Here is a 13,794-nt window from a genome sequence, read left to right as displayed (position 1 = left end):
TATGCCAGAGAGGTTAGGTCAAACTTTATAAGATTCCCCAAATTCAAAAGTTTTTGACCCACAAAAATGTCAATTTTATGTGTTTCAACTAAATGTATCTGCTCCTGCCCTGTGGGCTGTTTTGGCTAGTTAAGTCTGATGTGTGTAGAGGGCTGAAGTCTTCCTGTAGACCCTTAAATTACCTGGAACACTACAGCCCTTTCTTTTCAGGCTGGCTGTGCAATGAGTGGACTCTACGTCCCAATTATATAGTCATTCAACAAAGTAGGTGAACTGGGAGATTAGAGCAGGGCTCCACAAACTTTTTCTATAAAAGGCCCACATAGTAAATAGTTTAGCTTTAAGGGGGCCATACTTTCCCTGTTGCAACTACTCAACTCTGCTGTTGTAACCTGAAAGAAGCCATGGACAATATATAAATGGATGGGCATGGCTGTGTTCCAATAAAATGGTATTTATAAGAACAGGCAGCAGTCAGATTTGGTCTATGGGCCATAGTCTGTCAACACATGAGTTAGCACTGTCTGGTTAAAAACAAAACAAAACAAAACAGGTGCATAAGCAAACAAGAAAATGAACCACCTGATTGGAAGAGAGGTGTTAAAAAATGGACAAAGGATAGATAAAAGAGGAAAACAGGGAAACTACCATTGGATCCTAATGAATATATATGCTCAAATGTAAAGAAGAGTTACATTTCAATGAGTATACACACAGCTATAACAATATCCAAGCCTAAAGAAGGGTACGAGACCACTCCTTACCCCAACAGCACCCCGTAAGAAAGTCACCCACATCAAAAACAAGAACCAACATGGCTGGATTCTGGTGTTAGAGGGATTATCTAATGTTGCAACTTCCAACCATAGAGGAGTTATCAACAATCTAGTGTTGTGGAAGAAATACAGTCTATGGGGTGAGAAGTCCTTGATTCTAGGCCCAGGTTAGAACCAGGGGAGGATTTCCCAGTCTCTGATCCTAGGCTTCAGTGTATATAAATGAAGGGGTTAATTGATCTCTATAGTTTCTTCCAGGTCATATAGGCTATAGTTCTATAGTTTTAATCTTTCTTCCTTCAAGGATCCTACATGAGAGAAATAATACATAAATTAGAATAACCTTCCACTTATAGACAGCAACTTGGGTAATGACATAAGTCTACTGTGATAAAACATAAGCCCATTTTGTTTCATTTTGTCCCCAAACTTACCGCCTGCTTGCACCAGGAACAGCTGATAGCCACAATCTCTTTACTGTGGAAGGAGAATTTTTGCTGGAAGCCCTGGGATGTTAGGACAAGAGATAGAGAATTTAAAACCACTTCAATCACAGCACGCATTTGACCTCCTGAAGTCCAATGAAGCAAGTAAGGCCAAAAGTGGCCCTACCACTCAAGGTAACTCAAGGGACTGCAAATGCCACATTCAGCACTTATGTCCTCCACTCTCTGCCATCCAAGAACTTCCCACTCCTGAAACATCTGGATCATGAGAGGAGGCACCAGTATTTTCTGTGCCACTAACTACTCAAAGTCAGCCACAAAAAGAGTTGTTTCTTTTCCCCAAATAAATGTGGTTCAGATAGGATTTTATTATAAGCAAAGGCAAAGCCGCTATTGGGTCATGTGGTTCTTTGTAAGGCTGGGCATCCATCTCAGAGGGGCTGCACAACGTTAACATCTGAGAACCCACAAAAAGAGAAATTAAGTATCAGTGTTAGGACCTAGAAGTCAAGGTCTGGGAAGAGTCCAAGGGTGTTGTAGGAAATTCAAACACTTTCACCATCCCCTTGGGACTCAAAACAAGCAGTTTTCAATTTTCATTCTTCACTAGCAAGCAGCAATGAGATTAATGGAAGAGCAAACACAATCCTCTTAAATGAACAAACAGAATTACTTTTCCATCAAGAACGGAAGAGATGCTTTTTGGCGGCTGTTGTCCTTAAATAATTACCAGAGAGAAGTAGGCAGTAATACTCAAAGAATTTTATTTAGCCTTACCAAAGCTCATCCATTTCTATCTGCCTGTGACATCTAAACCCAAATAAACTAATGCAAGACAATGAAAAAAAAATTGAAATAGGGATTTTGTAAAGTGATCAAAAGAAAACAAAGACGCGATGGGCAGGGAAGCTATTAAAGTGCTGGCTGGAAAAGTCTTGCTTTAATGTGTACAGATCATTTTAAGAAAAAAAAATCAATTTACACATTACTATAAGAATTCCTAATGGCACTTTTTTGCAGTCCCCAGGATTCCTACCAATCTATAGCATTGTACAATGGAGGACTTCTTCCATTTTGAGCCTCTCCCTTCTCTTGGGTTCCTAAAACACACTCATGTTCTCCATCTGCTTCTCTTATCTCCTGCACGTGACAGAAGACCAGGACCACTTTCAGCCCTCTGGGCTCTGTGGTTCCTCCTTGAATCCTCTTCTTTTGTCCCCAACTCAAACCTCATTTCCAGAAACATGACTTAATATCAGACTCCCCTGAATTTTGAAACATTGCTCCATCAATACCCCTTTCTCAGCAACTGAAGTGCTAACAATCATTCCAAGTGCAGAGGACTTAATGCAGCAGGCTGGAGACTGCTGTCCTTACAAGGCCTGCTTACAAGGTTGACCCTTGGCTGGCATCTAGAAACCTGGATTTCAAGAGGGTTCCCCAATTCCCCCAAACACTTAAGAGCGGCTCACTGCACCGAACATGTTGGTACAAACAATGTGGTTTTGCTGAACACCTGCTTTCCTTTGGAGAGTCTGGGATTTGGGTATGTGCCATGCAGAACGTGCTTACGTAACCAGTCCCCAATAAAAACTCTGGGCACTGAGCCTCTAATGAGACCAGTAGACAATATTTCACACGTGCTGTCACAACTCGTATTAAAGGAATTAAGCACATCCTATGTGGCTCTGTTAGGAAAGGACTTTCAGAAGGTTGCACCTGGTTTCCTCCAGACTTTGCCCCATGTATCTGTCCCTTTGCTGATTTTGCTTTGTAGCCTTTCATTGTAATAAATCACAGCTGTAATACTTACTGAGTCCTAGGAGTAATCCTAGCGAATCTTCAAAACAGGTGGTCTTGGGGACCCTAACACGCTCACCTCTCCCCCAAAAATTGCCTCCTCCTGTCAACAATACTGTCATTTTCCACAGTAAGGACGCACTGTTTGTAAAACACACATGGACTTCATTATTAGGATAGGTGTGGTGTTCACTGCTGTGTGGCAACAACCCACACTTCCCCAGCACCGGGAGTGAGAACCTCCTGACAGAAAGGGCTCACAGAGAGGACACAAAGTCAGGGGGCCAAAGGGTTAGGTAGCCCGGTCCTTTCAATTCAATATGGTATAATTCAATTCAATATGAGTCTATGTGGTATAAGATGGAACCAAGTACGAAGGAATGAATTCACACGGGAGGTGTTTGCCAAGTTCGCCATCACCTCTCGGGCCACTCTTGATGGACCGGGTGAAAGGGAGATAAATAAAACTTCCCTTTAGGGCCATAGCAACAATTTGTGAGTGTGTGAGGAAGGAAGCTGTAGCCAAGAGCAAATATACTGAAGCAGGTGCAGGGTCTGCACAGGGACCCCAGAGGCCAGCCGGGGCAGCATGACCAGGTCCCCCCAGCCTGCTCCTCCCAGCCAGCAGCCCTCAGGCCCCACTGATGGGTCACTTCACATCGGGACATCCAATAGAAACTGATGGAGAGATGGCAAAGTTAGCTCCATTTGCTAACTTCTTTCTCCCGGGGTAGTCTGTTTCCCCCTGTGTTCTTTTTTTTTTTTTTTTTTTAAAGATTTTATTTGACAGAGAGAGAGAGACAGCGAGAGAGGGAACACAAGCAGGGGGAGTGGGAGAGTGAGAAGTAGGCTTCCTGCAGAGTAGGGAGCCTGATGTGGGGCTCGATCCCAGGACTCCGGGATCACGACCTGAGCTGAAGGCAGACGCTTAACGACTGAGCCACCCAGGTGCCCCCCCCCCCCCGTGTTCTTCATTCTATCCTGGGCACAGCCACCAGGGAAAAAGCTACTTCTTATATATCAGTGTCTGTCTCAAAATACCCAAATAACTACTTTCCTCAAGATTACAGAATCAACTATCATACTGGCATTTAGAGCCATCCATAATCTTCCCAACATTTGTACATCAATCTCCCAAACCTCACTATTGTAAATTCTTACGTTTAGTGGGATGGATTTAATTATATTTCCAACATGCTCTATTCATTTCCATGTTTTTGCCCACTTTTTTTCCTCTGTTATCCTCAAGCCATCATCTAGATGCCTACCACTATTTCACATACAGCATCGGACTTTACTTCCACTATGAAAATCCAAGTCTTCTAAGATCCCCTCAATTCACTGTGATGCTCCTGCTAAATTATAAGCCTTTCCACCTGGTCCTCCCTTTAGCATTAATGAACAGGTGCCCTAAGTTGCTGGTTATTTTATGTGCACATGAATTATCTCTCCAATGGAATTATGAACTCTTGGAGAGAAGTCCTTGTAATACTTCCTTTTTTTTTTTAAAGTAGGCTCCATGCCTAGTGTGGAGCCCAATGCACAGCTTGAACTCATGACCCTTAGATCAAGAACTGAGTTGATACCAAAAGTCGGACGCTTAACCGACTGAACCACCGAGGCACCCCATAATATTTCTTAACAGGTCTCTACAATTCAGCATAGTTTTTTGAAAATCACAGGCATGGTGTATTTTCTAATTGAATAAGAAAGTCACTGCTACCACACTGTGATCCAGTTATAAATTTTATGCTATCCAGACCTTAAAAACTTAACCCAAACCACCTGAAAGTATGCCCCTTACTGCATCTTCCTCCAACCGCTCTAGACATGGCAAGCATAGTAGGATTCTGATTTTCATTTTTTAAGTCTGTGACCTTGACATGCTGCATGGCTGACAATCAGTATGGTAGAATTGGTGACGTCACAGCAGTAGCCACAACTGGAAGTCTGAATGTTGCTGGGTCAGATGTACTGGTGAAGAGAGTCTTAAATGCTATTACACAGCCACTATTCTGTCAACTCATACAGCAGGTGATTGAAGATCAAATAGAAGCTGATGGAGAGATGGCAAAGCTGGGAATAGTTCTTGGACCTGTTAATTATTGGCCTGGTGATTGGAGGCACACCACTTAACCCTTCCAAATTTCTCCTTTCACCTGAAAATGAGAATAAAAATACAAACTTCTCCTATACCACAAAATAGTTTTAAGTATCAAATGAGGCAGTGTACTGGAGAGATATTTATAACCCAGTAAATATAAATGAAGGAATACTTTTATTGCTGAGTTCTATCAACAGGAACCTGTCCCACCACCTTGCCGACGGACCCTCCAGTGACTAATAGGACTAGCGATATTCTATTTGATGGTACAGAGTGTATTAGCCCATCCCTCTACTGAATATTGGCCTTCTGGCTTCAGGGAGAAACAGACACAGTCCACTGTCGTCCCGGCAGCCAGGCCGATAGCAGAAACAAACAATAAGGCCATCCACAACTAGGGCTCTGGGCACTGTGCTCATATGGAATTGTGGTGGGTCCCTTGGAAACAAGGTCTGTGCTTTGTTTTGGATGCTAGTCTGGCAGAGTCACAGGAGCTATGGCTTCGGGGTTCTTGTCTAACATAGAGACATAAATAGAACCACATCAAAGCCTTCATGAACCCAGTTCCCACAGACCACCTGCAATGGGCAGATTTTGGCTGGGATCTCAGCACAGCAAAAAGAGCCAGATTCCTAATTACCCATTTTTAAATGCTGGCCCAAATCTAATATTATGGTACTGACAGATGCCCTTACTGAATTTCAGCTGACTCTGATTTTTAAGGACTATTTTGTTCATCACTATCAAAGAGTAAAATAGGAATGTGAGGTCAGATGCTTTGGATCTGACTTCAGAATCATAAATGCCATGAACCCTGAGAGATAAGGTCATTTTTTTTTTGGTTGAGTTTTTAATAAAATTGAGTCCTTGGAATAAAGTTTAAACAACACTTATTCTGAGCAGCTAAAGCTTTGCTGTATCTTTCTCTTCTGCAATCTAGAGCATATACCAAATGGCCCTCAGTTCTATAGCCTTGGCTTAAACTAGAAAAAAAAGGGGGGGGAGGGGGCTTGAAACAAACAAATGATTTTACTGTTTATGTATTTAACTGAGGTTTGGATAAGGGAATCTCCTGACCACTGCCTGATTCTGTTTGACTTCATTTTATCCAACAGAATTGATACTGCTCTTGCCTCTAAAACTTGAAACAACAAAAACAAAATAAACTTCCGCACATCCACTCCCATGTCCAAGATTCACCAAGTATTGCAAAAGGCAAACCCAAGGAAATTATAAGACGAAGTCAATATTTATCTCCAGAGAACCTGAAGCATTTTTGCTCAAGTACCTTCTATAATTTTTGAAAAATATGTGTATTTTTACACATTCTATATTTAATATCTACAATGTTCATCAGATGCAAGTTCATTAGTTCTAGAAAAATAAAAATGAAATTTTAAAATAAAAACTGTTATACCACTCTTGTAAGCTTATCCAATGGAATATAAATACCACAGCAATTTAATACAATGAGAAAGGAAATGTTTCCAATTAGGGCAGAACCTCACTAAAGATCTCAAACTGGTTGTGCTGTTTCAGTGCAAATGCTTTTAACTTAACTAGTTTAGGCTCACAAACAACCATGACATTTGAGCACCACCAGCTGAAGCTGATAAATAACTAAGACCTTTAAATGACCCCAAAGTAGACCCACACCAACCCAATTGAAAACATCTTTTCAGCCAATAAAAAATGGCACTTGTTTGACCTTTGAGTGACCCAAGCCTAGACCCACACCAATCTAATCTAACCAATCTAAAACCTTTTTTCCAACTAATAAAAAGTGACACTTGTTTTGACCAACTATCAGTAGACTCATGGACTAATCCTGACCTATCCAGAGTACAACCTTTACTCTTTAATTAACAAAACCACCATAAGCCACCACCCAACATACAAGTTGTTGACTTTTTCCTCTCAACAAACTATTCAGTCCAGTCTTCCATATGTGTACCCTTGCCTACAATGTGAATCAGTAGATATTAGGCTATTTTTATAATATGCCTTTTTTCTTGGTCTTCTCCCAGTGAAAATTTAGTAGCATTGATATATATACCCTTATGGCTAGTGCAACTTTATAATAGCCAAGATATGGAAGCAAACTAAGTGTCCATTAATGGATGTATAAAGATGTACACACACACCACAAATAGTCAGAAAAAGGAACTCAGCCATAAAAAAGAATATGGACTATTACCCAGCCATAAAAAAGAAGTTGCCATTGAGATAATATGGATGGACTTAGAGGGTATTATACTTAAGTCAGAGAATAACAAATACTCTATCATCTCACTATCTGGGGAATCTAAAAAACAAAACAAATGAACAAAAAACAGAAACAGACCCATAAGTACAGAGAACTGGTGGTTGTCAAAGGACAGGGGTGTGGGTGGATGGGCAAAAGAGGTAAAGGGGAGTGGGAGGTACAGGCTTCCGATTAGGGAATCAATAAGTCACAGGAATAGAAGGTGCAGCATAGGGAATATAGTCAATGATGTGTCATAGCGTTGTATGGTAACAGATGGAAGCTATACTTGTGATCATACAGACTTGTCAAATCACTATGTTGTACACCTGAGACTAATACAACATTGTGTCAACTGTACTTCAGTAAGAAAACAAAAAATACCAAAAAAATGGCATCATTAATATTCTAGTTTATGCAACATTAGAGTTTATTTACTCATAGAAAATCTAATTTACCTGAACTTCCTAAATTTCCTATACTGGTTTTGCTAGTCTTAAGCTAAAATTTGTATGAATACCAAGATTTTCAAAATGTAAATCTATGTGGTCATCTAAAATGAATTATAATAAATGAAACTGTAGGAAGCAATGTTTTTATAACTTCTGACAGTCCTGCAAATTATGAATCTACAATAGCTTTATTAGCATTACCTTCGAAAAATCTTAAATTCTTGTCTCTTGGGTTTAATTATAATACAATTTACAGCATTAATTAAAGGCTCTGAAAATTTATCGATGCCTTTATTGTCCTAATATGCTCTTGCTCTGGGATAATTGCTGACTTAAACACACAGATTGACACTTTATTATTTTTCAATAAAACATTCTGTGTCCTTCCATTCTGATGTTGCCGGTAATTACAATGCATTAATCAGAGCTAGTCAATCTTATTATCCTCATAGTTTCTGCTTTTTCCATTAGTTTATCTGAAGGCCCCTGCTATAAACTACAGATCATAAATTGAGGAAGCAAAATTTGGGGCACAGCCATCTTAGTAAAGTTAACATTGCTACCATGAACTTGTCAGACTGTATGGAGAGTCTAAGATGTGATTTCCAGAATTTAGTCATTTCAGAGACAGATGACTTCAGGGAAGCAGACGACTTGCAACCCAGGACCTTGCAATTAAGGAATAATTAAGATTAAGCCTATAACAATGGCTGCTGATTTACATTTTAATTTACATGTTAACTATTTTTAACTGTGATATTTATACTTCATATTTTTATGACTAGCTGGATTCTAGGACAAAAATGTTTTATACAGATACTTACTGTTATACTCAATATGGCCCAAACTGCATATAAAACATTAACTGTTGGGTCTGTATCTTTGTCCTAGAATACCAGGGAAGTTCCTTCTATGAAAGTATTTTCCTAATGATACAACCAGCTACAATTATGATAATGATCCATGAAAATTAATTTCATCTGATTGTCCCATGATTGATACCAATAAAATTATAACACGGATAATATTCACCAAGCAGGTTGTTTTGTTTAAAAACAACTTTTCCCAAAGATAGGACTGATGTTACTACAGTTACCAAATACAAATCATTGCAGCTTCTCAGAGAAGCCATATAACCTATAATCTTGCTGACAGTATGACATTCCAGGAGATAATTAGCTGTACTTTTACCCTTAACTAATTGAGGAAAATGGTCTTCTGCTGGCAGAACTAACTACACTTTCTTTTTGTGCAAATTTAGGCTATTTTGCTCTAACAGCCCCCAGACAGCTGAGAAAGAGACTTAGAATATTTGCCAAAATTCTCAGATTGCGCCCCTCCTGGTTTCATAAATTTATGTCAAAGTAATATCACCATATAATGTATGCCTTTAGAGAAAGAAAGGATTCTGCTGTCTAGAAATAGTTCTGACTCCATTTTAAGGGTTTAATAGTCAACTGATGGATTTTCCAGCTCTACCTAATAGAGCCACTGTTTCTGTGAGATTTTGATGGTCTCTTTCTCTATCACAGCAATTCTGGCATTTCTATTCGACTTAATGAGGACTGTTTTTTGTTGTTGTTGTTGTTTAAGATTTTATTTATTTGACAGAGAGAGACACAGCGAGAGAGGGAACACAAGCAGGGGGAGTGGGAGAGGGAGAAGCAGGCTTCCCGCCGAGCAGGGAGCCCGATGTGGGGCTCGATCCTAGGACCCTGGGATCATGACCTGAGCCGAAGGCAGGCGCTTAACGACTGAGCCACCCAGGCGCCCCTTTTTTTGTTGTTGTTGTTGTTCAAGTTTTCAAACACCACCTAATGTTGCATTACTCTTCCTGGTAGTATTTCAAATGACCTAATAACCTTTCACATCAACATGCTCAGCCAGGGTGGTATATAGGCACTAAGAAAGAACAGACTGCATCTCAAAAGATCTGGCTGCAGGACATACCCAGTATGTAGCAGCTGGAATGGGAAAGTATATACGGGACTGCATCCTGAAGGTTCAGAATAAAAGGAGGCAGGACATCAAGTTGGATAAAGGAGTCTCTCAGTGTGGGATCACTCCTCTATAATAGTGCATTTAGCACATTATCAGGAACCCCAGAAGATGATGCTAACACTCAATGGCATTATTAAGTAAAGTAGAAATTTTAGAATTGCTGTGATAGAAGTGATGAAAATCTCACAGAAATAGGCATGATAGAGTTGCTGTATTAGGTACAGCTGGAAAATCCATCAGTTGACTCTGTTCTGCAAGAGGATGCAAAGGATACTCCCCTTACAAAAGCAGTGAAAAACTGGTAAGAAGGACACCATCATTGTTGAGAAGCTCTCCTCTGTAGGTTAGATCTGATGGTAGGAAATGCCTTATGGAATGAGCATTCTGACAGCAATGGATTGCAGCTGGGCCCACCCAACTTTATGACTTAGTGATCTGACAGAACCCAGGTCATGACCTTCTGGTGATTTGTAGTCAGGTATTCTTCGAGCAGAGCAGAGTAGTGTAGGAACGGTTTGTTGAAGGATATGTGGTTCTCTCCTGCAGATGGCACAACCCAAAATAATAGGGACCACATGACAGCACTTAACCACTGAAGCAAGGTGGGTACAATTACTATAAGATTGAAGTTGCAGCCAAGGGGGCTTGACCTATAGGGAGCTATCAAATGGTCAGTACAGCATGACCTCCCTAGAGGTAAGGTGGATTATCAGATAAAATGAATATTGCTCAAGCCATACAATGACAAGAAATTAAGAATGGAGGATCAAGAGATATGAGGACAAATGCTCCCAAAGACTCATAATCTTTTGCCTCATTTCTGTACTTAAGCCAGTTTTCAAAGATAAAACACACTGATTAGAGAGAGCAAGTCCACAGGAGAAAAATCCTGTAACATCATAGCAAGGGTCTATAGCAACATTTCCCCAGCCTCTAACTAAAAGGATCTACAGACATTTACTTGGGTAATTATACACTGGGGAAGCAGAAATGTCCAAATATTCTAAAGACTACTGGACAAGAGTCCAAGTTGATATGCATACCCAAGTACCTGGGTTTGAAGAAACATCTTGGTGCCCTGTTAGAGTAGGGATGTACGAGGTCCAATTAAAAAAATAAAGCCCTGGGCCTGGACGGGTTCACAGAGAGTCTACCGGCTCCACAAATCCACCAGGATTAATTTCCCTGATCCCTCATTGTGTAATTAGAGTGAACATATCTGGTATATTTGGCAGAACTCCAATTATTGGTTTCTTGGCCTGTTGTGCAAGAGCTGACATAGGGAGGAAGCCCAAGTGAAACCATAAACCACCCTCCCAGTCATATCTAAATCAAAACCAGTGTCACATTCTCAAAAGTAATGGGCACTAGGTGATATTAAATGATCAATTTTTAAGTTATGACAATGGTATGTGTTTATGTTTTTTAAAATTATTACCCCTTTATATGCCATCCTTAAAGACTACAAGAAGCCATGGTAGTGGTCCCCAAAACATCCCCATTTAATTCACAAGCAGAGCTCTTACAAAACCAGACATTATACTGGAGAATAATGCTGGATTACCACAAATTCAACCCAGTGTATCTAAATGCAGGGATCTTCTGACCTTGAGTGTATGACATAGGGCCACTGATTTGGCCAATTTTCCATTCCTTTCTGAAAAGAGAATCAAAAACTGTTTACATTCACCTGGTAGAGTTAACAGGGCTTTTAACTCCTCTGAATCCTATCCAAATGTAGTGCAAAGGGACATGAACCATACGAACATTCTGCAGAACACCACTTGGTTTACTGTATCAATGACATCATGTCTAAATGGATGGCAAGAAATGGCAAGTACATTGGAGGTCTTAATAAGACTACTAAAAAAGAGAGGTCCCACACATCAGTGAAGCTTCTAGGGTTTAGTGGTCGAGGGCATGCAAGAACATCCTGTCCAATCTAAAGGAAAGATTATTACTTTTCACAATTTGACTACTAGCAATGATGCACAGCACTGTGTAGTTCTCTTTGAATTCTGGAGGCAGCATACTCTACACTGAGGAATACTGTCTTGATCCATTTATTGGATGACATTAAATGCTTCCAGCTTAGAGTAGAGCCCAGAGCAGAAAACAGCTCTGCACCCAGAGCCAGTCTGCAAAGAAAGTACCCCTATCACTTGGGCCATACAACCAAGACGACTCCATGCTACTAGAGATATTGTGGAGGAGAAAAGATGCCCTGTGGGGTTTATGGCAAGCACCAATGGGAGAATCACAACATGGACTGGATTCTGAAACAAGGTTGTGCCATCTGCAGGAGAGAACCATATATCCTTCAACAAACCGCTCCTACACTACTCTGCTCTGCTGGAAGAATACCTGACTACAAATCACCAGAAGGTCATGACCTGGGTTCTGTCAGATCACTAAGCCATAAAGTTGGGTGGGCCCAGCTGCAATCCATCATTATATTTAACTGGGACCATCTGGGATTTGGCATGAGCAGTTCCAAAGACCACAAGTAAGATGTCTGAGTAGGTAACTCAGACTCCCCATATCATCCACTCTCACGTATAGTACCAGGCCTCTCATTTGACTCACACCTATGGAAATATGGAGGTCCCTAAGGACCATCTGACAGAGGAGGGAAAAGCTGAGATTGGTTTACAGCTGGGTCAAGTTGGCCTATGAGTCCAGGTCATAGGTGGCTACTGTTTCACTAAAGTCTACTCAGGAATGGCCCAGAGAAATGTAAGTAGGAAGAAATCTTCCCAATGAACATAATTTCAGGTAGGGCAGCTGGTCATCCACTTTGTGTGAAAAGATAGATAGCCTGATATATGAATATATAATGACTTACAGGCAATGGTGAATAGCTTGGCTAGTTGATCAAAGGCTTAGAAGGAAACAGGGAGGTGTGGGAAGAGGCACGTGGATGAACATATGAGAGTAAGTACAAGGAGTGAAGATCATTGTATTACATATTAATATCCACCAGTGAGCTCTCACTTTATAAGAACTAAAAACTTAGTAACGTGGACTCCACACTGTCATGAGCCATCCATGGCACAAGGGACTCCTGTGGAGTTGCCGTGATAGCAGCGTGAATGTTGTTTGGGTTCAACAGCAAGGGATTTCACTCACCAAAACTGAGCTGGTCACTGCCCCTGCTGAATGTCTAACCTGCCAGCAAAAGATACCAAGGCTGAGCACCCAATATGGCACCATCCTTCAAAGGTAATAACCAGCTACTTGATGGTAAATTGATCGCACTGAATCCTTTCCACTGTGGAAGGGGCAGCAACTGATCTTGACTGGAATCAACACACATTCTGGGTATGGGCTTACCTTTCCCTGCTGCTGGGTTTTGGTTGGCACCACTATGCGAAGGCTTACAGAGTATGTGACCCACCAACACAGGAGCTTGCATAACTCTGTCAGACTGGAGAAACTATTTGACAACAATGGAGTTGCAGAAGTGAGTACACAGCCATAAAATATACTGGTCCTATCACATCCCACACCATCCAGGAGCCTCAGGCCTAACAGAGAGTTGGAATGGCTTTTGAAGATGTTAACAGAATCCAGCTTTCAGAAGATACCCTAATGAGCACCACTCTCCAGGCTCAGTGTACTCACTAAATCCATGATCATTTCACAGTGCTGTTGTTTCCAGGGTAAAATACGTGGATGCAGAACCCAAGGAGTAGGAGCAGCCCTGTCTTCCATCATTCCCATTGGCCCACTTGGGGAATTTGTGTTTCCCATCCCCAGAACTCTGGGCTCTGGGGGTCTGAATCCCAGATGGGGAACATCTCCACCGTGGGATGTAACAGGAGGCCCTTAAAAAACTTAAACTACCACTAGGCCAGTTATTTTGGGATCTTTGTGTCAAGAGAGTAGCAGGCACAGGAAGGAGTCACCATCTTGGCAGTAGTAATTGCTCCTGATCATTAGGTAGAGGTATAGTTGTTATTTGACAAGG

At 41.0% G+C, this 13,794-nt stretch overlaps 1 protein-coding gene across 1 annotated transcript in view; it reads right to left on the bottom strand.

Annotated features, from left to right (window-relative positions):
* DGKI (diacylglycerol kinase iota) overlaps positions 1–13,794 on the bottom strand; it is a 356,177-nt gene that overhangs the window by 215,235 nt on the left and 127,148 nt on the right. Inside the window, exon 7 of the mRNA XM_064574919.1 lies at positions 1,211–1,282. The gene's annotated coding sequence lies outside the window, so the exon portion shown is untranslated. The remainder of the gene's footprint in view (positions 1–1,210; positions 1,283–13,794) is intronic.

The sequence above is a fragment of the Mirounga angustirostris genome, unplaced genomic scaffold (assembly GCF_029215605.1).
Source record: "Mirounga angustirostris isolate CCGP_5_RB_7025 unplaced genomic scaffold, mMirAng1.0.hap1 SCAF_12, whole genome shotgun sequence".
Lineage (NCBI taxonomy): Eukaryota > Metazoa > Chordata > Mammalia > Carnivora > Phocidae > Mirounga > Mirounga angustirostris.
Note: the sequence above shows the minus strand (reverse complement) of the source record. Positions and strands in the feature narration are given on the sequence as shown.